Genomic DNA, 26343 nt, shown 5'->3' with positions numbered 1-26343 from the left:
CTTGCACACCACTAGAAAAAGTATAGAAATAACATGAGACTTAAAATGACTTGTCTTCCTCTAGAAAGTATTTACATGTGGCAGTAAGCTAGGAGCATTAGTAATCATCATATAGCTAAATCCAATGTCAGGACAGAGACCATCCCAAATTGGACTTGAGTCCAATACTTTCAGTATTTCTAGTTTTTTTCTACCACTAGGGAATGGTGGATTATGTTCCCTCTGGTAGGCTTAAGGTTCCAACTTTTGTCTTCCCTGTTCCATAAAGGTATGGAAAGGCTTTCTTAACCTCTTGAACCTTGGCTGACTCTTAATAAGCAAATTGCTCTAAGGAAAAAAACACTCCAGATTCTGGGGTCTTTACGCTGGGTTTTCTTTTCTATTCAGATGACTGACTGATAATTGCCCTGAAAACTCTCTGTGTCTTAACCCGCTGTTATCAAAAGAGCAAGCCCCTCTTGTGCTATTTTAAGAACTTTAGCTTTAAGTAAAAGAATATGAGAGAGCAATAGATCCTCTATATTTTATTTTATCTAACATGCTTTCAGTTACATCTTGAAAAAAAGTATGGTAAACTCCTTGCTATAGTGTTTTGCTATGACAGTTTTCAATGGCGATCTTAAAAATTCTGCTATTGACTATATATTAGTTGCTGATTTTATTTGCAAGTATTCATTTAAAATCTTTATCATAAAATACTACTGAAGAAACAAGATATAGTACCATGCAAATTAAATTACTCAGTGAATCTTAAATTTAAAAGTATAGGGCAATGTCCACATTTAATTTGTAAGACATTTCTTTACTACAAGCAACATTTTAAAATTTAAAAACTCAATTTATGGTAATATATTTTTAAAACTAAATAATTCAGTAATTTATCTTATTTCACAAAGTCTGAGAAGAAATAAAGTTATCTTTTAATCCACAGTGTATTCATTCATACAGGAATTCTCATTGTGAAGAATTTTCAGCAAGCATGAATTTACTATATGCTAAATATTCTGAAATATTTTTGATAATCATTATTTAACCAGAAAAAGGTTCTCCTTATTAAATATATTTTCCTACTTTTTGCATTCTGATCATATGCACATAAATTGTTAAATTTATTTCCCTTTCTTAGTGGTTTGTTCATTAAGCTTTAACACATTGTGTTATTCACCGCAAAGAATTTTGTTTCTCTCAGTCTAATCAAAGCTGGAGGGTCCTAGGATACCTGCTTTATTGTGTAGCTTTTTACATCTCATTAACTTCTTCTAATTGACACTGGTACTCAATGTATACTTTTTGTGCTGCTGTTGCCACGAAGCAAATTATTCTATCCCTCATGACTGCTCTGGCAGCTTCCCACAAAACACTCAGGCTAGTTTCTTGTTTTTTATTGATATTAATTTATTCTGAAATAGTCTTCATTTGTTTCACAAATGCTGCAGTTTAATTAGAGAGTTGTTAAATCTCCATACTTCTGATCTTCTATATTTCAGTATATCACCAGAGACATTGACAGCAGGAAATTACCAAGAAAAGTTAGATTGTCAATAGCAGATGATTACATGCTTCAACATTTCTCATATATATATATTTTTTAATATTCCAGAAGTTAGCCTTCTATAAAATGTAAATATATCAGGTTCCATACCTATTTTTTGTTAGTTTATTTCTCAGTTAATATGAATTGTACATATATATTTCATATGTGAAACATCATTCTGCACCTTGCTTTGCTTCTGTTTTGTTTTTTAACTTTTCAGTATATTGTGAAGATCATTACAAAGCAGTATGTGAAGAGGTGTTTCTCTTATTTGGGGAGAGGGAGCTGCAGAGTATTACATCATTTAGATAGATCTTAATTTATGTAACTAGTTCCTGTAAATTGGTATCAAGGTGGTTTTAATGTTTCAGAGAATATTTTGGAACCGTGGGGGGTGGTGTGTCTCAAATCAATTTTTGAAATTAAGGTTTCTTAAATTTTTGACATTAAAATCTCTGTGTCTAAGACTTTATGCTCTCCATATCACATTTAGTCCTGTGGAATAAGTTCATTGATTGATTTGGTTTTATAGTGTTTTTCTTTCTTTTTTTTTTTTAAAGAACAGTACACAAGATCATACCCAAAGAGTATAGCAATGTGAAGAATGTGTGCAATCATACTAAAGTGTTTTTTAATTGTGAAATAGTTCAAATATGTAGAAAGCTCAAAAGAAATGTAACAGACAAATGCTCTTGCATCCCATCCTCCCCCCCCCCGCCCCCCGCTCTCTCTCTCTCCTCTGTTACGCCTAAACCGTTATGAACTGCTAGGCCATTTATGAACAGATCTCCCCTTGTTTCTCCTTCCAATAAGAGTAACTATTATTGTGAAGTATGTGTTTCTCTTTCTGATTGCTGTTTCTGTGATCTTTTTAATACGAAAATTACTTTCCATACTATACACTACTGTTTATTGTGTTGTAAAATTTATAAAATTTCTATTATACTCTATCATATTGTAAAGTCATTTTACAAATGTCATTCATTGCTCAATATTATTATTATGAAGTGCAACTCATATTGATACACATAGACGTATTTCACTGCCACCATACAAAGATATTGCATTATTACTGACTATATTGCCCATGCTGTACATTTCATCCCCCTGACTTATTTATTTTGTAACTGGAAGTTAATTATACCCTTAATTTCCCTAACCTATTACACTCATCCCCCCACACCCTTCCCCTGTGGCAACGAATTTTTCTCCATATTTATGACTTTGTTTCTCTTTTGTTATGTTTTTTCATGTATTTTATTTTTTTAGATTCCACATAGAAGTGAAATCATATGGTTTTGTCTTTCTCTGTCTGAATTATTTCCTTAACATAATACCCTCTCAGTCCATCCATGTCACAAATGGCAAGATTTCACTATTTTCTATATTGATTCATCTATCAATAGACACCTACGTTATTTTCATATCTTGGCTATTGTGAATAATACTGCAATGAACATAGGGTTACATATATCTTTTCAAATTAGTGTTTTTGTTTTTTTGGAAAAAATATGCAGAAGTAGAATTGCTGGATCTTATGGTAGTTCTGTTTTTAAGTTTTTGAAGAGTCTCCATACTATTTTCCATGGTGGTTGCACCAATTTACATTTCCACCAACAGTACAGGAGGCTTCCTTTTTCTCCACATTCTTGCCAACACTTATTTATTTATTTATTTTTTGATAAAAACCATTCTGACAGGTTTGAGGTGATATCTCATTGTGGTTTTCATTTGTATTCCATGATGATTAGAGATGTGAAGCATCTTCTCATTCTGTGTTGGCCATCTGTATGTCTTCTCTGGAGAAATGTCTATTCAGGTCCTCTGTCCATTTTTTAATCAGATTGTTTGGTTTTTTGATGTTGAGTTGTATAACTTCTTTATATATTTTAGATTTTATCCCCTAGTTAGATATATCATTTGTAAATATCTTCCCCCAGTCAGTAGGTGATATTTTCCTTTTGTTGATGGTTTTCTTTGCTATGCAAAAGATTGTTAGTTTGATGTAGTCCTAGTTGTTTATTTTTGTTTTAGTTTCCCTTGACTGAAGAGATAGATCAAAAAAAAAAAAAAAATTGGGAAAACCAATGTCAAAGACCATACTATGTATGTTTTCTTCTAGAAGTTTTATGGTTTCAGGTCTTATATTTAAACCTTTAATCCATTTTGAGTTCATGTTCATATATAGTGTGAGAGAGTAATCCAGTTTGATTCACTTACACATAGCTGTCCAGTTTTTTCAATACCATTTATTAAAGAGGGTGCCTTTAGCCCACATTATATTTACGAGTCATTTGTTAGATTAATTGACCAGATAACTCTGGGTTTATTTCTGTGCTCGCTATTCTGTTCCATTGATCGGTATGCCTGCTTTTGTGCCGGTTCCATACCATTTTGATTTTTGTCTCTTGGTAGTGTACTTTGAAACTAGGCAGCACAATACCTCCAGATTTTTCTTCTTTCTCAAGATTGCTTTGGCTATTTGGGGTCTTTTATGGTTCCATATAAATTTTAGAAAGATTTGTTCCAGTTCTGTGAAAATGCTATTGGTATTTTGATAGGAATTGCATTAAATCTGTAGACTGCCTTAGGGAGTAGAGTCATTTTAACAATATCCGATTCTTCCAGTCCATGAACATGGTATATCTTTCCACTTGTTTGTGTCATCTTCAATTTCTTTCATCAGTGTCTTATAATTTTCCAAGTGCAGGTCTTTTACCTCTTTAGTCAGATTTATTCCTAAGTATTTGATTATTTTTGATGCAATTGTAAATGATTTTTTAAATTTTATTTTTCTAATAGTTCATTGCTAGTGTATAGTAACTCAGCTGATTTCTGTATATTAAATTTGTATCCTGCAACTTTACTGAATTCATTTATTAGCTCTAGTAATTTTTTTGGTGGAATCTTTAGGATTTTCTACATATAGTGTCATTTCATCTGCAAACAATGACACTTTTACTTCCTTTCCATTTGGATTCCTTTTACTTCTTTTTCTTCTCTAATTGCTGTGGCTAGGACTTCAAGTACTATGTTCAATAATAGTGGTGACAGTAGGAATCATTGTCTTGCTCCTGATCTTAGATGAAATGCTTTCAGCTTTTCACTATTGAGTATGATGTTGACTGTAGGCTTGTCATATATGACTTTTATTATGTTGACTTATATGTTGACTTATATGTTCCTTTACACTCACTTTGTTGAGAGTTTTCATCATAAATGGACATTGAATTTGTCAAAAACTTTTTCTGCATCTATAGGGATGATCATATAATTTTTATTCAATTTATTAAGGTGGTGTATCATATTTCTCAATTTTTGGATATTGACTGATCCTTGCATCCCTGGGATAATTCCCACTTTATAATGGTGTATGAACCTTTCGATGTATTGTTGAATTTGTTTTGCTAATATTTTGTTGAGGATCTTTGCATCTATGTTCATTAGTGATATTGACTTGTAATTTTATTTTTTTGTGGTGTCCTTGTCTGATTTTGGTATCAGGATGATGCTGGCCTATAAAATGCACTTGGAAGTGTTCCTGCCTATTCAACTTGGGGAATAATTTGAGAAGAATATATGTTAACACTTCTTTAAATGTTTAGTAGAATTCACCTGAGAAGAAGACTTCCAGTCCTGGACTTTTGTGCTTTGGGAATTTTTTTTTTTTTAATCTGATTTAGTTTGTTACTGTTGATTGATCTGTTCATATTGTCCTAGGAGATTGTATGTTTCCAGGAATTTATGCATTTTTTCTAGTTTGTCCATTTTATTGGAGAATAATATTTGTAGTAATCTCTTATGATCCATTGTATTTCTCTGGTGTCTGTTGTAACTTCTCTTCTTTCAGTTCCAATTTTATTTATTTGACCTCTCTCTTTTTTCTTGATGAATCCAGCTAAAGGTTTATCAATTTATTTATCTTTTCAAAGAAGCAGCTTTTAAGTTTTATTAAGCTTTTCTATTGTTTTTTAGTCTCTATTTCATTTATTTCTGCTCTGATCTTTATTATTTCTTTCCTTCTACTAACTTAGGACTTAATTTTTTTTCTTTTTCTAGTTCCTTACATAAAAAGTTAGGTTGTTTATTTGAGATTTCATTGAGGATTTATGTTTATTTATTCCATCCTAAGTAAGTGCAATGTTATTCATTTGAGAAACCACATCTTCTGACAGTTCTAGAGAGTTCTTGGTCAATTCCTGCTTAATTGTAGGATTTTCTCATTACTTCAAGCCTTTCTTCATGATACTTGTTTTAGATATACAATCTCTCTTCTCTTTCACAATGCCATTTTTTTCCTTCTGTATGAAATTCTACATGCTTTCCTTAGATCTTTTTTACAATTTAATAATTTCCCTTTAGTATCTTACTTATCAACTCCATATTTCTATGTCTACACAGTACATTTTAAGTTCTTTTATAGAGTAGTTTTGCCTTTTACTATGCATTCTCAGCCTGTGTTTAAAAATGAATTATCTAGATTAATAGAGCTACAAAGTCTTTTGATTTTTTAATTCCTTCTTCATTTATGGTTAATTAGAATTTCATTAGTATTTTTATTTGCTTTTAAAGATCTAGTATGCATTGAAAAGTGTTCTATTTTATTTAGCATTTCTAAGTGTTCCTCATGAGAAAAAAATATTTTTTCATATATTCAGAACCTAAATTGCATATTGCATTTATTTAATACTGACTAAATCAATTTAAATTTGAGTCAATACAAATTAAACATGTTCAACTTATACCTGGAAACATATATAATCATCTTTCAACATCTCAGTTAAATAGATAAATATGTATGATTTAAAAGTCTACAGAGGCCTTATATATTAGCAAATTAAAAGAGATAATTTTAAAAAATGATTTCATTGAGGTGAGGAGAGATTACAAAATTTGACTAAAAATAGAGTCAACATTTAGCTATTGTCTTCTAGTTTCCCAGTTTTGTCTTATCTTCATATTTATATTAATATTATATCATAAATTATTTGTTTTTTCTATTAATAAATTTGATGCATTATTAATGTTATGAGATATATACAATCATTAATGGAGTCAAGAAAAATATACTTATTGCTTTATTATTCTGTTAGAAATTACCTTTATATTTTAAGGGTATTAGTGCAAAATACAATGTTTTTAATAAGAAATGTTTCATTAAGGAATTAAGAGACTTTATAGAGTGAAAGAAGAGATTGGAAGCTCTGTGAATCCCTAAGGTTAATATATAGTAACAGATAAAGTGAGAACAAAAGGCTTAAATTTTCTTTCAGAAATTCTAAAACAAAAGTATTAAGGAGAAAATTAGAAAAGGTCAAATTATGGAATGGTAAGTTTTTGATTATTGGAGAAGAAAATAATGCAAATTAAATTTGAAAATATTTAAATCAAGCCCAATACTCAGCTCATTGACAATATATCATAGAGTCTTATTGCAGATAAAACAGATAATTGAATAGAAAGTTATTAATTTTTGTCCAATAAATATATTCTTGCTTTACACAACTTGCATGGATATAAGACTGAAATATTTTTATTCACATACAGATAAGCTATAAGTTGTTTTCCAACTGGTAGCATATGAGCCTCCTTTAGGACTCCTCTCACATGCTTATATGTTTTTAAATGATTTCCTTATCTTCATTTGTTTCTTCCAAATTCTCTTTCTTAGTATTTTGACATATTTAAGTTAAATCTAGTATTGTATGCATTTGAAAATGAAGTTCCATAATACAGTTGTATTAATTTTTGAAAAATTCTCTGTTGCACCAATATTAGAATGCTTAAAATGACATTATGAAATATAGGTTTTTGTCAGTGAGTGCTTATTATTCTATTTTTAGTTTTATTTTGTTTACTGAAAAATAATGAAAAGTAGTTGCTTTGATTTTATAGAAAGATTCATTTTTTGATTTCCTGCTTTTGTTAGCTGTGACCTTGGGGATTTTACAAATATTTTATTTCAATAAATACATGAATTTAATCTTCATAGTTACTGGAAGAATTAACACTGAAAATAGAATTTCTGGGAAAAATGTCAAAATTTAGATTAATCACTATTAGCTGATACAATGATGTCATTACTTAGAACATCATCTTCCAAATGGGACAGTTTTAAAAGAGAATAAATTAGTAAAAGTTCAACATGCATACATTTAATATATCTATCAAAATGTGATCAACAAATTGAGCAAGATTAAACACTGGAGTTCTTTAAAAGATACTAACTGTAAATATTTGATATTTACTTCCCCATATGTGTAACACTTTTATATCTTAATCAAATTAATACAGTATTCATGACTGCATTTTATTTTTCTGTGGGCGATTAGTTGAAGTATATATATATATATAAATGTCTTTGACAACATTTCATTACTTGAGTGTAGCACAATCTATTTCTGATTTAATGTATTTTCCTAAAAGTTTCACTGTGGATAATGAAGGTTTCTTCCAAAGTCTGAAAGAATTGTAAGTTTCAGTGATATCACTTTTCTGAAATCATAGGAAAGAACATTTAAATTTTTAATTAATAAATAAATGTGAACATTGGGAATTAAGACAATATTTTTCATAAAATTATTTTATTACAGATGTATGCTGAACAATGTATTTAAAGAGCAACTCATATATGCTGAACAATGTATTTAAAGAGCAACTCAATCATTACGTGTCATGGTTCTAATGCTTTCCCTCTTTGTGTATCTTTTATTTAGCTATAGGTCTGATGTACTTTTCAGTTTTTATTTAATCACTTCTCTGGGCTTCAATGAAAGTCTGGATTCTGAACTAAATCCAAAAGAATTTGTATTCCTAGGAGCTTTACTTAGATTTTCTGGGCAACACTAGAAATAATTCAACATTCAAAGCCTTTGCGTTGGTGATGAGACTGAGCTCTTTTATTCTCACTACAATTTCAGCCTCACCATTCAAAAATATATTGCCTTATAAAAGGAGTAATGATCTGGGAAGTTTATCAGATTCATTTATAAGAAAGCAAACAGCTCAGTTTGAGCTACAATTTGTAGGGCTCTTCATTCTTTCATTATAACCTGAGTCTCTTGCACAGAACTCTCTGTACTCTGTGTGGGGAGAAAAGGAGCCTTCACTGTATGCATCCCTTTTTCACTTTATTTATTTATTTTTTTTAACGTCTTTATTGGAGTATAATTGCTTCACAATGGTGTGTTAGTTTCTTCTACATAACAAAGTGAATCAGCTATACATATACATATATACTCATTTCTCCTCCTTCTTGCGTCTCCCTCTCACCCTCCCTATCCAACCCCTCTAGGTAGAATTAAAGCACCGGGTTGATCTCCCTGTACCATGCGGCTGATTCCCACTAGCTACTTATTTTACATTTGGCGGTGTATATCTGTCCATGCCACTCTCTCACTTCGTCCCATCTTCCCCTTCCCCTTCCCCTTCCCCCCGTCCTCAAGTCCATTCTCTACATCTGCGTCTTTATTCATCTCCTGCCCCTAGATTCTTCAAAACCTTTTTTTCTTTTTTTTCTAGATTCCATATATATGGGTTAGCATACAGTATTTGTTTTTCTCTTTCTGAGTTCCTTTACTCTGTATGGGAGACTCTAGGTCCATCCACCTCACTGCAAATAACTCAGTTTCATTTCTTTTTATGGCTGAGTAATATTTCATTGTATATGGGTGCCACATCTTCTTTATCCTTTCATCTGTCGATGGACACTTAGGTTGCCCATTGTGGTACCTGACTAATTTTGAATAATGGTTATCTCAGGGTATATTGACAGTAATGGGATTGCTGGGTCATATGGTAGTTCTATTTTTAGGTTTTTAAGGAACCTCCATAATGTTCTCCATAGTGGCTGTATCAATTTACATTCCCACCAACAGTGCAAGAGGGTTCGTTTTTCTCCACAGCCTCTCCAGCATTTATTATTTGTAGATTTTTTGATGATGGTGATTCTGACCGGTGTGATGTAATACCTCACTCTAGTTTTGATTTGCATTTCTCTAATGATTAGTGATGTTGAGCATTCTTTCATATGTTTGTTGGCAATCTGTATATCTTCTTGGGAGAAATGTCTGTTTAGGTCTTCTGCTCATTTTTGGATTGGGATATTTGTTTTTTTGATATTGAGCTGCATGTGCGGCTTGTATATTTTGGAGATTAATCCTTGGTTGGTTGTTTCATTTGTAAATATTTTCTCGCATTATGAGGGTTGTCTTTTCATCCTGCTTATGGTTTCCTCTGCTGTGCAAAACTTTTGTTTCATTAGGTCCCATTTGTTTATTTGTGTTTTTATTTCCATTTCGCTAGGAGGTGGGTCAAAATGATCTTCCTATGATTTATGTCATAGAGTGTTCTGCCTCTGTTTTCCTCTAAGATTTATATACTGTCTGGCCTTACATTTAGGTCCTTAATGTATTTTGAGTTTTTTTGTGTGTATGGTGTTAAGGAGTGTTCTAATTTCATTCTTTCACATGTAGCTGTCCAGTTTTCCCAGCACCACTTATTGAAGAGGCTGTCTTTTCTCCATTGTATATTCTTGCCTCCTTTATCAAAGATAAGGTGACCATATGTGCATGGGTTTATTTCTGGACTTCTATCCTGTTCCATTGATCTATATTTCTGTTTTTGTGCCAGTACCATACTCTCTTGGTTACTGTAGCTTTGTAATATAATTTGAATTCAGGGAACCTGGTTCCTCCAGCTCTGATTTTCTTTCTCAAGATTGCTTTCTCTGTTTGGAGTCTTTTGTGTTTCCATACAAATTGTGAAATTTTTTGTTCTAGTTCTGTGAGAAATGCCATTGGTAGTTTGATACGATTGCATTGAATCTGTAGATTGCTTTGGGTAGTACAGTCATTTTCACAATGTTGGTTCTTCCAATCCAAGAACATGGTATATCTCTCCATCTGTTTGTTTCATCTTTAATTTCTTTCATCAGTGTCTTATAGTTTTCTGCATACAGGTCTTTTGTCTCCTTAGGTAGGCTTATTCCTAGGTATTTTATTCTTTTTCTTGCAATGGTAAATGGAAGTGTTTCCTTAATTTCTTGTTCAGATTTTTCATCATCAGTGCATAGGAATGCAAGAGATTACTGTGCATTAATTTTTATCCTGCTACTTCACCAAATTCATTGATTAGATCTAGTAGTTTTCTGTTAGCATCTTTAGGATGCTCTGTGTATAGTATCATGTCATCTGCAAACAGTGAAAGCTTTACTTCTTCTTTCCCAATTTGGATTCCTTTTATTTCTTTTTCTTCTCTGATTGCTGTAGCTAAAAATTCCCTAAGTATGCTGAATAACAGTGGTGAGAGTGGGCAACCATGTCTTGTTCCCTATCTTAGTGAAAATGTTTTCAATTTTTCACCATTGAGAACGATGCTGGCTGTGGGTTTGTCATACATCGCCTTTATTATGTTGAGGTAGTTTCTCCTTATGCCTACTTTCTGGAAGGTTTTATCAAAAATGGGTGTTGAATTTTGTCAAAAGCTTTTTCTGAATCTTTTGAGATGATCATATGGTTTTTATACTTCGTTTTGTTAATATGGTGTATCACATTGATTGATGTGCATATATTGAAGAATCCTTGTCTTCCTGGGATAAACCCCACTTGATCATGGTGTATGATCCCTTTAATATGCTGTTGGATTCTGTTTCCTAGTATTTGGTTGAGGATATTTGCATCTATGTTCACCAGGGATAACAGCCTGTAGTTTTCTTTTTTTGTGACATCTTTGTCTCATTTTGGTATCAGGGTGATGGTGGCCTCGTAGAATGAGTTTGGCAGTGTTCCTCCCTCTGCTCTATTTTGGAAGAGTTTGAGAAGGATAGGTGTTAGCTCTTCTCTAAATGTTTGATAGAATTTACCTGTGAAGCCATCTGGTCCTGGGCTTTTGTGTGTTGGAAGATTTTTAATCACAGTTTCAATTTCAGTGCTTGTGATTGGTCTATTTATATTTTCTATTTCTTCCTGGTTCAGTCTCAGAAGGTTGTGCTTTTCTAAGAATTTGTCCATTTCTTCCAGATTGCCCATTTTATTGGCATATAGTTGATTGTAGTAATCTCTCATGATCCTTGTATTTCTGCAGTGTCAGTTGTTACTTCTCCGTTTTCATTTCTAATTCAATTGATTTGAGTCTTCTCTCTTTTTTTCTTGATGAGTCTGGCTAATGGTTTATCAATTTTGTTTATCTTCTCAAAGAACCAGCTTTTAGTTTTATTGATCTTTGCTATTGTTTCCTTCATTTCTTTTTTATTTACTTTTGATCTGATCTTTATGATTTCTTTCCTTCTGCTAACTTTGGGGGTTTTTGTTCTTCTTTCTGTAATTGCTTTAGGTGTAAGGTTAGGTTGTTTATTTGAGTTGTTTCTTTTTTCTTGAAGTAAGATTTCATTGCTATAAACTTCCCTCTTAGAACTGCTTTGCTCCATCCTATAGGTTTTGGGTCATTGTGTTTTCATTGTCATTTGTTTCTAGGTATTTTTTGATTTCCTCTTTGATTTCTTCAGTGATCTCCTGGTTATTTAGTAGTGTATGTTTAACCTCCATGTGTTTGTATTTTTTAAGGACTTTTTTCCTGTAATTCATATCTAGTCTTATGGTGTTGTGGTCGGAAAAGATACTTGATACAATTTCAATTTTCATAAATTTACCAAGGCTTGATTTGTGACCCAAGATATGATCTATCCTGGAGAATGTTGCATGAACACTTGAGAAGAAAGTGTATTCTCTTGTTTTTGGGTGGAATGTCCTATAAATATCAATTAAGTCCATCTTGTTTAATGTGTCATTTAAAGCTTATGTTTCCTTATTTATTTTCATTTTGGATGATCTGTCCATTGGTGAAAGTTGGGTGTTAACGTCCCCTACTATGATTGTGTTACTTTCAATTTCCCCTTTTATGGCTGTTAGCATTTGCCTTATGTATTGTTGTGTTCCTATGTTGGGTGCATAAATATTTACAATTGTTATGTCTTCTTCTTAGATTGATCCCTTGATCATTATGTAGTGTCCTTTTTGTCTATTGTAATAGTCTTTATTTTAAAGTCTATTTTGTCTGATATGAGCATTGCTGTACCAGCTTTCTTTTGATTTCCATTTGAGTGGAAAATCTTTTTCCATCCCCTTACCTTCAGTCTGTATGTGTCCCTAGGTCTGAAGTGAGTCTCATGTAGACAGCATATATACGGGTATTGTTTTTGTATCCATTCAGCTAGTCTATGTCTTTTGGTTGGAACATTTTACCCATTTACATTTAAGGTAATTATTGATATGTCTTTTCTTATTCCCATTTTCTTAATTGTTCTGGGTTTGTTATTGTATGTCTTTTCCTTTTCTTGTGTTTCCTGACTAGAGAAGTTCCTTTAGCATTTGTTGTAAAGCTGGTTTGGTGGTGCTGAGTTCTCTTAGCTTTTACTTGTCTGTAAAGGTTTTACTTTCTCCGTCAAGCTGAATGAGATCCTTGCTGGGTAGAGTAACCTTTGTTATAGGTTTTTCCCTTTCATCATTTAAAATATTTCCTGTCACTCCCTTCTTGCTTGCAGAGTTTCTGCTGAAAGATCAGCTGTTAACCTTATGGGGTTTCCCTTTTGTGTTATTTTTTGTTTTTCCCTTGCTGCTTTTAATATTTTTTTCTTTGTATTTAATTTTGATAATTTGATTAATATGTGTCTTGGCATATTTCTCCTTGGATTTATCCTGTATGGGACCTTTGTGCTTTCTGGACTTAATTGACCATTTCCTTTCCCGTATTAGTGAAGTTTTCAACTCTAATCTCTTCAAATATTTTCTCAGTCCTTTTTTTTTTCTCTTCTTTTTCTGGAACCCCTATAATTCGAATGTTGGTGCCTTTATTGTTGTCCCAGTGGTCTCTTAGACTGTCCTCAATTCTTTTCATTCTTTTTCCTTTTTTCTGCTCTGTGGTAGTTATTTGCACTATTTTATCTTCCAGGTCACTTATCCGTTCTTCTGCCTCAGTTATTCTGCTATTGATTCCTTCTAGAGAATTTTTAATTTCATTTATTGTGTTGTTCATGAATGTTTGTTTGCTCTTTAGTTCTTCTAGGTCTTTGTTAAAGGTTTCTTGTATTTTCTCCATTCTATTTCCAAGATTTTGGATCAACTTTACTATCATTACTCTGAATACTTTTTCAGGTAGGCTGCCTATATCCCCCTCATTTGTTTGTTCTGGTTGATTTTTACCTTGCTCCTTCATCTGCTGTGTATTTCTCTGTCTTCTCATTTTGCTTAACTTACCGTGTTTGGGGTCTCCTTTTTGCAGGCTGCATGTTCGTAGTTCCCATTCTTTTGGTGTCTGCCCCCAGTGCGTAAGGTTGGTTCAGTGTGTTGTGTAGGCTTCCTGTTAATTGGGACTGGTGCCTGTGTTCTGGTGGATGAGGCTGGATCTTGTCTTTCTGGTGGGCAGGACCACATCCGGTTGTTTGTTTTGGGGTGTCTGTGAACTTATTATGATTTTAGGCAGCCTCTCTGCTAACAGGTTGGGTTGCGTTCTTGTCTTGTTAGCTGTTTGGCATGGGGTTCCAGCACTGTAGCTTGCTTGATGTTGAGTTGAGCTGGGTTTTAGCATTGAAATGGAGGTCTCTCAGAAAGCTTTCACTGTTTAATATTACATGTCTATAGTGGATCAATGTACTGAACTCAGCTCTCCCAATTCAGAGGCCCATGCCTGACCCCCAGCCTGAGCTCCAAGACCCTGTCAGTCACTCAGCCATGTATGTGGGGAGTTTCTTGCCTTTTGGGAAGTCTGAGGTCTTCTGCTAGTGTTCAGTAGGTGTTCTGTAGGAGTTGTTCCATGAGTCGATGTATTTTGATGTTTTTGTGGGGGAACATCTTACTCCTCTGCTATCTTGAAGGTCCTCCTCTTCTTTTAAATACGTTATTTCTCATTGAGTATGCATAGAATAACACAAGCCCTTCACTGAAGATTTACTCTGTGGAATGAAAGATAGTAACTCAGTTTGACAACAATATATGTTGATTTCTTTCAGATGGAGCCAGTCAAAGTGGACTTCCAAGTTTCCAACCATAGAAGGTTTCCCTAACATTTCTAAAATTTACATTGTGAAATGAACAACAGACAGAGTTGGAAATTGTAAATGTTTATATGTTCATTTTGGATCAAAAATCTTACCACAGCTCAATTTAATTACAATTCTCAGAAACAATTTGGGGCACTACTGCAGTCACTATATTTTCATGACCATGCTTTTGCATTTCAAGTTGCTTCAAGTTTTTCAAGAAAATGCTTTCTCTATTCTTTCATTGTAACTGGATCCGTGTCTGATTGTCAGCTTGGATATTAAGCTTTTTCTAACTTTCCTGGTTTGTAGACCACCTGTCTTGACACATTCCTTCACTATAGTTTTTCACTTATTTAATTTTTTGTCACCCTTCTAATAGCATTTCCTATATTTAAACCAGAGGAGAAGTACTGTAACAGCTAAGTGTATTTCTCAATGAGTATAGTTATACCTATAAAATCCTTCATAAATAGTGGTTCAAATAGCTAATAACCAAATGACTAACATTTGCAGGCAAACATCATTTGTTCTTTGTACCATTCATTTATTATTTCTTTCAAAATAATTTTTTATCATCCTGTAGCATCAGGATGATTGTGCTAAATGATCTTATTTTCATTTCATTGAATTTTCTCAGAAAGTAATTTACAAATTAATATAAAGATATAAATACATCTTGAAAACATTTTAACCATAATTGAATTAAGTACTGTACCACACACATTTCCAAAATTGCTTTGTCTATCATTCTGTGAATAACATTTAAAAACAAGTGATATTATGTAAATTTTATTATTTTATTACCAAGGATTCTATCCTAAATTTACTGTTTATTGCACTGAAGATCTGCTCTTAAGTTAGATCCACACAATATTATTTAGTAACACATATTAATTATTTGAATAATAATCTGGTACAAATAAAGATCTAATTAAGTTCTTGTAATTAGGAATCTTTTGTTATTCTGTATATGTCATGTTAGTGATCCAGAATACTATCTGTAATAGTTTCAACTGGAAAGCCAGCCTCCAATAAAAAGTATAGGTCAAAAATAAATGTCCTCATGAGAAATAACCCCTGTATTATTTTGTAATGGTTCTCTTTATACCTAAAAATTTTAATTTTCTTTATTGTGAAGTCTGCTGTGTCTGATATTAATACAGCTACTCTAGCATCTGTTGGTTGGCATTATCATGGTACATCTATTATAATAATACCAAAAATGTAGGCATGTCTCTAACAAAATATATGCAAGGTTTGTATGGGGAAGATTAAAAAAACTCTGATGAATGATATCAAAGATCATTTCAATAAATGGAGAGTCATTTCATGTTCATAGATAGAAAAAATATCTTAAAGATGGTGATTATTCTTAACTTTATTTATAAAGTTTTTTTTCCTAATGAAAATCTAGGCAAGCTGCATTGTAGATACCTATGACTAATTTTAAAGTTTATATGGAAAAGCAGGAGCTACCAAATAATCAATAAAGTGCTGAAAAAGAACAAAGTTTGAGCACTGACACTACCCTACTTCTAGATTTTCAATAAATCTTTTGTAATTAGACACCATGGTATTAGTGAAAGAATAGAAATATAGGTTAATTGAACAAATAGCAAGCCCATAGTAGAATCACATAAATATAGTAAACTGATCTTTTACAAGAATAAAGAAAATTTAATGTAGAAATAACAGTTTTCTCAACAAATGGCTATTAAAAAATTCCAAAAATTAATGTAGAAACAGATGACAGATCTCACAACTTTCACAAAAATTAACCCAAAGTACACCAAAAAATTAAATATAAAGCAATACTATAAAACTTCTAGAAAAACAATCTAGGCAAAATCTGATTTGATTTTTGGTTTATGTGTTTTAGATGCATAAATCAAAGTTACAATCTATGAAAGAAATAAAATGATTTGAGAGTTTACTGAAATGGAAATCTTCTGCTCTGCTGTAGACACTGTTAAGAGAATGAAAGGACCAGTCACTGACTGGGAGAAATAAAATTGCAAAACACATATAAAGAATTAGTAGAAACAATGTACAACACTTAAAACTCAATAGTAAAGATAAACAACACAGTTTAAAAATGTGAAAATAAGTTCAACAGACACCTCACAAAATAGATATGCCAGTACCAAATAAGTATATAAAGAGATAGTCAACATTATGTGCCATTATGGAATTGAACAATTAAAACTACAACAACATTGAGACACATTACACACCAATTAAAATGACTAAAATCCAAAAATCTGACAATCCCAAATGCTGGCATGAAATCAGAGAAACAGGAACTCTCCTCTATTCCTGCTGTGAATGAAAAATGGTACAGCCAATTTGGAAGACAGTTTGACAGTTTCTTACAAAGCTAAATATTGTTTTAATATATGATCCAGTAACTGTGCTCCTAGATATTTGTCAAATTGATCTCAAACCTTATGTCCAAGCAAAAATCTGCACATAAATGTTTATAATAGCTTTATTCAAAATCACCAAAAAGTGGAAACAATTTAGATGTCCTTCAATAGATTAATGGATAAACTATGGTAGTTCCATACAATGGAATATCATTCAGTGATAAAAATGAATAAGTAATCAAGCAACAAAAATATGGAGGAAACAATAAAGGCCAAATATGACAATTCCACAGCTAACATCATACTCAATGGTGAAAAGCTAAAAACTTTTCCTTTAACATCAGGAAGAAAACAAGGATGTCCACTCTTGCAACTTTTGTTCAACAGAGTATTTGCTGTTTTAACTACAGAAATCACACATGAAAAGAGGTAGAAGATGACAAAATTGGAAAAGAAGAAGTGAAATTGCAACTATTTGCAGATGACATGATACTGTATATTAAAAACCCCAAAGAACACCACCAGTAAAACTATTAAGATTAATAATTTAGTAAAGTTTCAAGATACAAAATCAATATACAGAATCTGTTGTATTTCTATACATTAAAAATGAACTATCAGAAAACAATCCCATTTATGGTTGCATCAAAAAGGATAAAATACCTAGGAATAAATCTAACCAAGTTGAGGTAAATGACTTGTACTCGGAAAACCATAAAACACATTGAATACATCAAAAGTAAATGGGAAGATATACCATGCTCAGGGATTGGAATAATTAATATTATTAAAATGTCCATAGTACCTTAAAGCAATCTACAGATTCAGTGCAAATCTTATCAAAATACAAATGGCATTTTTCACAGAACTAGAACAAATAATTCTAAAATTTGCATGGAACCACAAAAGATCCCAAATAGCTAAAACAATCTTAAGAAAGAAGAACATAGCTGGAGGTATTACACTCCCTGATTTCAAACTATGCTGCAAAGCTACAGTAATCAAAACAGTATGGTACTGGCACAAAAACAGGCACATATCTCAATAGAACAGCATAGAGAGCCCAGAAATGAACTCATAATTATAAGGTCAGTTAATTTATGACAAAGGAGCTGTAAATATACAGTGGGCATAAGACAGCCTCTTCAAAAATTTGCAACATGCAAAAGAATGAAAGTGGACAACTTTTTTTTTTCCATATACAAAAATAAACTCAAAATGGAGTAAAGACTTAAATGTAAGACCTGAAATTATAAAATTCCTAGAAGAAACAATAAGCAGTGTGCTGTTTGACATTGGTCTTAGCAATAATTTTTGGGTCTGTCTCCTCAGGCAAGGGTAACAAAATAAAAAATACACAAATGAGGTTACATCAAACTAAAAAAAAATGTACAGGGAAGGAAACCATCAACAAAAGGAAAAGGCAACCTAGTAAATGGGAGAAGATATTTGTAATTGATATATCTGATGTGGGGTTAATATCCAAAATATATGAAGAACTCACATAGCTCAATACCAAAAAAAACAGACAATTGAATTAAAAAATGAGCAGAGGACCAGAAAGACATTTTTCTTTTTCTTTTTTTAGGCATTTTTCAAAGAAGACATACAGATGGCCAACAGACACAGGAAAAGATGCTCAACATCACTAATCATCAGGGAAATGTAAATCAAAACCACAATGAGATATCACTTTACACCTGTCAAAATATCTATTGTAAAAAAGACAACAAATAACAAGTGTTGGTGAAGATATGAAAACAATGAAAACCTCCTACACTGTTGGTGTGAATGCAAATCCATGAAGCCCAATGGAAAACAGTATGAAGATTCCCCCCAAAATTAAAAAAAAGTAGAACTACCATAAGATCCAGCAATTCTCTCTCTTCTGTGTATTTTCTCCAAGAAAACACAAACACTAATTTGAAAATATATATGCACCCCTATGTTCATTGCAGCATTATTCACAATAGTCAAGGTTTGGAAACAACCTAAGTGCCCATGATGATGGATAAAGGAGATGTGGTATATTGATACAATTGAATATTAATCAGCCATAAAAAAGAATGTAATCTTGCCATTTGGGACAACATGGATCTACCTGGAGGGTATTATGCTTAGTGGAATAAGTCAGACAAAGACAAATACCATATGACTTAATTTATATATGGAGTCTAAAGCACAAAACAAAAGAATGAAACAAAACAGAAACAGATTCATGAATATCAAGAATGAACTGGTGGTCACCAGTGGGGAGAGAGTGGGGGCTGGGCAAAATAGGTGAAAGGGATTAAGAGATACAAATTTCTAGTAACAAAATGAATAAGTCATAAGGATGAAATGTACTTCATGGGGAATACAAGTCAAAAATATTTTAATAAATTTGTATGGTGACACGGGAACTAGACTTATTGTGGTGGTCATTTTGTAATGCATACAAATGTGGAATCACTATGTTGTACACCTGAAACTAATATAATATTGTGTGTCAGCTATACTTCAATTTTTTTAAAGGAAAATAAATAAAATAATAAATGACATTTGTTTTGTGAGGATCTTGTTCTGAATGGAGAGGCAAAGAAAATGTACATAATCAGATGTGTGATGCCTGGAAAGTAAAGTAAAGCATCTAAATCTTTAAAAGCTTTCAGATCATGATTAATCACTCAAAGCAAATATAATTGTTTTCACTTGTGCCCTTTCCTAATAGTTCAAATACACACACACACACAGAGCAAATGTATACTCACCATATCTTATTGTCAAACATCATATTTTAAACAAAATCCAATTACTTCATAAGCATCTTCATCCAGCTCAATAGTAGAATACTGTCACAAGTAAGTAGCAAAGAGCTGACTAGAAGCTACAACACTATTCTAGAAGTGGCAATCTCTTCAGAAGATTTTTCTAGAACAGAAAAGCCTAAAGAAATGACACTACTACTTTTATGATGGATTTGCTGGCTAATAATAATTTATATTAAATATGCGTTTTAGTTTCTCTTAGTTTTTCAGTCTAATGGAAAACATCATATAACATTTTACATGAGCAAATTGTCATGAGCAAGATCAATGTCCTTATTTCTGGAATGTATATTCTGGAAGTTCACTTTTAAAAAGAAACTAATTTGATCACCCTGATTCATTTTATCATTTTCTTTTTTGTTATTTAATTCACAAAACAGAAAACATGGTGAAAATGTTATACTAATATACATTAGACATACAAAGTTTTTAAAATTTCATGAGATAAATGCATTAAGATAGCGTACATATAATAATAATTCTAGATAACAAGGAAGAAAAATCCTTACCCAACAGGAAAGTATAAGCAGAATTTCCATTACTGAGAGAGGAAAAAAAAAGAAAAAAAGGAGAGAGGAAGAGAATAAAAGATGGAGAAAAAGTGAGAGAAAGTTAGAAAAAGAGACTGTGTGGAGGAAGGAACCAGTATCAATTTCCCAGGTAAAAACTTACATTTAGGTGAAGACTTTAAAAATCTATCTGGATATCTATTATAGATAGAGGATTCCATTTGCAAAAATAAACAACTGCAACCACAAACACACACATTATCATTAATCTAACCTAAATTATCCCCATTAGTTTTGGATCATACACTTTTATAAAATTGAAATAAAATGAAAATAAAGTTAATTGAGTATATCAAAATTAAAGTATAGCCAATGGTTCCTCAATAAAAATATGATAAAAATAATTATTATTCCTTTAATAGTTTTGAAAGTTTTAAAATTTGGTATCTAAATAAATACAAGTCATTAATGAAGGACCTTGTTTACTAATAAACCAAAGAGGAGAGGTGGTCATTTATACTACCTCTAGGTATTCACTTCAACAGCATCTGAATTACCAAAATTGTTAAAATAATTTTATTGAAGATGAAATTGCAAGGAAAAGGGAAGAGATTCAGTAGCTTGACAACAATCCAACATTCAAAAATACAAATATAGAGGAGAAAAGAGAAGATGGCGGAAGAGTAAGACTTGGAGATCACCTTCCTTCCCACAGATACATTAGAAATACATCTACACGTGGAACTGCTCCTACAGAACACCCATTGAACGCTGGCAGAAGAAGTCAGACATCCCAAAAGGCAAGAAACTCCCCACATACCTGGGTAGGGCAAAAGAAAAAAGAAATAACAGAGACAAAAGAATAGGGACGGGACCTGCACCAGTGGGAGGGAGCCGTGAAGGAGGAAAGGTTTCCACACACTAGGAAGCCCCTTCGCGGGCAGAGACTGCGGGTGGCAGAGGGGGGAAGCTTCAGAGCAATGGAGGAGAACGCAGCCACAGGGGTGCGGAGGGCAAAGAGGAGAGATTCCCATACGGAGGATAGGTGCCAAGCAGCACTCACCAGCCCGAGAGGCTTGTCTGCTCATCTGCCAGGGCAGGCAGGGGCTGGGAGCTGAGGCTCGGGCTTCGGTCGGATCGAAGGGAAAGGACTGGGGTTGGTGGCATGAACACAGCCTGAAGGGGTTAGCGCACCACAGCTAGCCGGGAGGGAGTCCGGGAAAAAGTCTGCAGCTGCCGAAGAGGCAAGACACTTTTTCTTGCCTCTTTGTTTCACGGTGTGCAAGGAGAGGGGAATCAGAGCGCTGCCTAAACGAGCTCCAGAGACGGACGCGAGCCGCGGCTATCAGCGCGGACCGCAGAGGCGGTCATGACACGCTAAGGCTGCTGCTGCCACCACAAAAGAGCCTGTGTGCGAGCACAGGTCACTCTCCACACCGCCCCGCCCGGGAGTCGGTGCAGCACGCCACGGCCAAGCTCCCGTGATCCGGGGACAACTTCCCCGGGAGAACGCACGGCACGCCTCGGGCTGGTGCAACGTCATGCCGGCCTCTGCCGCCGCAGGCTCGCCCCGCATCCGTATCCTTCCCTCCCCCCCGCCTGAGTGAACCAGAGCCCCCGAAGCAGCTGCTCCTTTAAACCCATTCTGTCTGGGCAGGGAACAGACGCCCTCAGGTGACCTACACGCAGAGGCGGGTCCAAATCCAAAGCTGAAAACCGGGAGCTGTGCGAACAAAGAAGAGAAAGGGAAATCTCTCCCAGCAGCCTCAGAAGCAGCAGATTAAAACTTCACAAACAACTTTATGTGCCTGCATCTGTTGAATACATGAATAGACAATGAATCATCCCAAATTCAGGAGGTGGACTTTGGGAGCAGGATATATTAATTTTTCCCCTTTTCCTTTTTCTGTGAGTGTATATGTGTATGCTTCTGGGTGAGATTTTGTCTATATAGCTTTGCTTTATAATAGCTTTATTCTATTTTATTTTATTTTATCCTCTTTCTTTCTTTCTTTCTATTTTTTTCTCCCTTTTACTTTGAGCCGTGTGGATGAAAGACTCTTGGTGCTCCAGCCAGGCATCAGGGCTGTGCCTCTGAGGTGGGAGAGCCAACTTCAGGACACTGGTCCACAAGAGACCTCCCAGCTCCACGTAATACCAAACGGAGAAAATCTCTCAGAGATCTCCATCTCAACATCAAGACCCAGCTTCACTCAACGACCAGCAAGCTACAGTGCTGGACACCCTATGCCAAACAACTAGTAAGACAGGAACACAGCCCCATCCATTAGCAGAGAGGCTGCCTAAAATCATAATAAGGCCACAGACACCCCAAAACACACCACCAGACGTGGACGTGCCCACCAGAAAGACAAGATCCAGCCTCATCCACCAGAACACAGGCACTAGTCTTCTCCACCAGGAAGCCTACACAAACCACTGAACCAACCTTAGCCACTGGGGACAGATACCAAAAACAACGGGAACTACGAACCCACAGACTGTGTAAAGGAGACCCCAAACACAGTAAGATAAGCAAAATGAGAAGAAAGAAAAACACACAGCAGGTGAAGGAGCAGGGTCAAAACCCACCAGACCTAACAAATGAAGAGGAAATAGGTAGTCTACCTGAAAAAGAATTCAGAATAACGATAGTAAAGATGATCCAAAATCTTGGAAATAGAATAGACAAAATACAAGAAACATTTAACAAGGACGTAGAAGAACTAAAGAGGAACCAAGCAATGATGAAAAGCACAATAAATGAAATTAAAAATACTCTAAACGGGATCAATACAAGAATAACTTAGGCAGAAGAACAGATAAGTGACCTGGAAGATAAAATAGTGGAAATAACTACTGCACAGCAGAATACAGAAAAAAGAATGAAAAGAACTGAGGACAGACTCAGAGACCTCTGGGACAACATTAAACACACCAACATTCGAATTATAGGGGTCCCAGAAGAAGAAAAGAAAAAGAAAGGGACTGAGAAAATATTTGAAGAGATTATAGTTGAAAACTTCCCTAATATGGGAAAGGAAATAGTTAATCAAGTCCTGGAAGCACAGAGAGTCCCATACAGGATAAATCCAAGGAGAAACACGCCAAGACACATATTAATCAAACTATCAAAAATTAAATATAAAGAAAACATATTAAAAGCAGCAAGGGAAAAACAAAAAATAACACACAAGGGAATTTGTATATGGTTAACAGCTGAACTTTCAGCAGAAATTCTGCAAGCCAGAAGGGAGTGGCAGGATATACTTAAAGTGATGAAGGAGAAAAACCTACAACCAAGATTACTCTACCCAGCAAAGATCTCATTCAGATTTGATGGATAAATTAAAAACTTTACAGACAAGGAAAAGCTGAGAGAGTTCAGCACCACCAAACCAGCTTTACAACAAATGCTAAAGGAACTTTTCTAGGCAAGAAACACAAGAGAAGGAAATGATCTACAATAACAAACCCAAAACAATTAAGGTAATGGTAATAAAAACACACATATCGATAAGTACCTTAAATGTAAATGGATTAAATGCTCCCACCAAAAGACACAGAATGGCTGAATGGATACAAAAACAAGACCCATATATATGCTGTCTACAAGAGACCCACTTCAGACCTAGAGACACATACAGACTGAAAGTGAGGGGATGGAAAAAATATTCCATGCGAATGGAAGTCAAAAGAAAGCTAGAGTAGCAATTCTCATATCAGACAAAATAGACTTAAAAATAAAGACTATTACAAGAGACAAAGAAGGACACTATATAATGATCAAGGGATCAATCCAAGAGGAAGGTATAACAATTGTAAATATTTATGCACTCAACATAGGAGCACCTCAATACATAAGGCAAATACTAACAGCCATAAAAGGGGAAATTGACAGCAACACAATCATAGTAGGGGACTTTAACACCCCACTTTCACCAATGGACAGATCATCCAAAATGAAAATAAATAAGGAAACACAAGCTTTAAATGATACATTAAACAAGATGGACTTAATTGATATTTATAGGACATTCCACCCAAAAACAACAGAATACACATTTTTCTCAAGTGCTTATGGAACATTCTCCAGGATAGATCATATATTGGGTCACAAATCAAGCCTTGGTAAATTTAAGAAAATTGAAATCGTATCAAGTATCTTTTCCAACCACAACGCTATGAGACTAGATATCTAGTACAGGAAAAGATCTGTAAAAAATACAAACTCATGGAGGCTACACAATACACTACTTAATAACGAAGTGATCACTGAAGAAATCAAAGGGGAAATCAAAAAATACGTAGAAACAAATGACAATGGAGACACAATGACCCAAAACCTATGGGATGCAGCAAAAGCAGTTCTAAGAGGGAAGTTTATAGCAATACAAGCCTACATCAAGAAACAGGAAACACCTCGAATAAACAACCTAACCTTGCACCTAAAGCAATTAGAGAAAGAAGAACAAAAAAACCCAAAGCTAGCAGAAGGAAAGAAATCATAAAGATCAGATCAGAAAAAAATGAAAAAGAAATGAAGGAGACAATAACAAAGATCAATGAAACTAAAAGCTGGTTCTTTGAGAAGATAAACAAAATTGATAAACAATTAGCCAGACTCATCAAGAAAAAAAGGGAGAAGACTCAAATCAATAGAATTAGAAATGAAAAAGGAGAAGTAACCACTGACATTGCAGAAATACAAACGATCATGAGAGATTACTACAAGCAACTCTATGCCAATAAAATGGACAACCTGGAAGAAATGGACAGATTCTTAGAAATGCACAACCTGCTGAGACTGAACCAGGAAGAAATAGAAAATATGAACAGACCAATCACAAGCACTGAAATTGAAACTGTGATTAAAAATCTTCCAACACACAAAAGCCCAGGACCTGATGGCTTCACAGGTAAATTCTATCAAACATTTAGAGAAGAGCTAACACCTATCCTTCTCAAACTCTTCCAAAATATTGCAGAGGGAGGAACACTCCCCAACTCATTCTACGAAGCCACCATCACCCTGATACCAAAACCAGACAAAGATGTCACAAGGAAGGAAAACTACAGGCCAATATCACTGATGAACATAGATGCAAAAATCCTCAACAAAATACTAGCAAACAGAATCCAACAGCACATTAAAAGGATCATACACCATGATCAAGTGGGGTTTATTCCAGGAATGGAAGGATTCTTCAATATACGCAAATCAATCAACGTGATATATCATATTAACAAATTGAAGGAGAAAAACCATATGATCATCTCAATAGATGCAGAGAAAGCTTTGGACAAAATTCAACACCCATTTATGATAAAAGTCCTGCAGAAAGTAGGCATAGAGGGAACTTTCCTCAACATAATAAAGGCCATATATGACAAACCCACAGCCAACATTGTCCTCAATGGTGAAAAACTGAAACCATTTCCACAAAGATCAGGAACAAGACAATGTTGTCCACTCTCACCACTATTATTCAACATAGTTTTGGAAGTGTTAGCCACAGCAATCAGAGAAGAAAAAGAAATAAAAGGAATCCAAATTCGGAAAAGAAGAAGTAAAGCTGTCACTGTTTGCAGATGACATGATACTATACATAGAGAATCCTAAAGATGCTACCAGAAAACTACTAGAGCTAATCAATGAATTTGGTAAAGTAGCAGGATACAAAATTAATGCACAGAAATCTCTTGCATTCCTATACACTAATGATGAAAATTCTGAAAGTGAAATTAAGAAAACACTCCCGTTTACCATTGCAACAAAAAGAATAATATATCTAGGAATAAACCTACCTAAGGAGACAAAAGACCTGTATGCAGAAAATTATAAGACACTGATGAAAGAAATTAAAGATGATACAAATAGATGGAGTGATATACCATGTTCTTGGATTGGAAGAATCAACATTGTGAAAATGACTCTACTACCCAAAGCAATCTACAGATTCAATGCAATCCCTATCAAACTACCACTGGCATTTTTCACAGAACTAGAACAAAAAATTTCACAATTTGTATGGAAACACAAAAGACCCCGAATAGCCAAAGCAATCTTGAGAACGAAAAATGGAGCTGG

Source organism: Eubalaena glacialis, chromosome 16 (assembly GCF_028564815.1).
Source record: "Eubalaena glacialis isolate mEubGla1 chromosome 16, mEubGla1.1.hap2.+ XY, whole genome shotgun sequence".
NCBI classification, from domain to species: Eukaryota; Metazoa; Chordata; class Mammalia; order Artiodactyla; family Balaenidae; genus Eubalaena; species Eubalaena glacialis.
The sequence above is the reverse complement of the archived record's forward strand: the minus strand, read 5'-3'. Positions refer to the sequence as shown.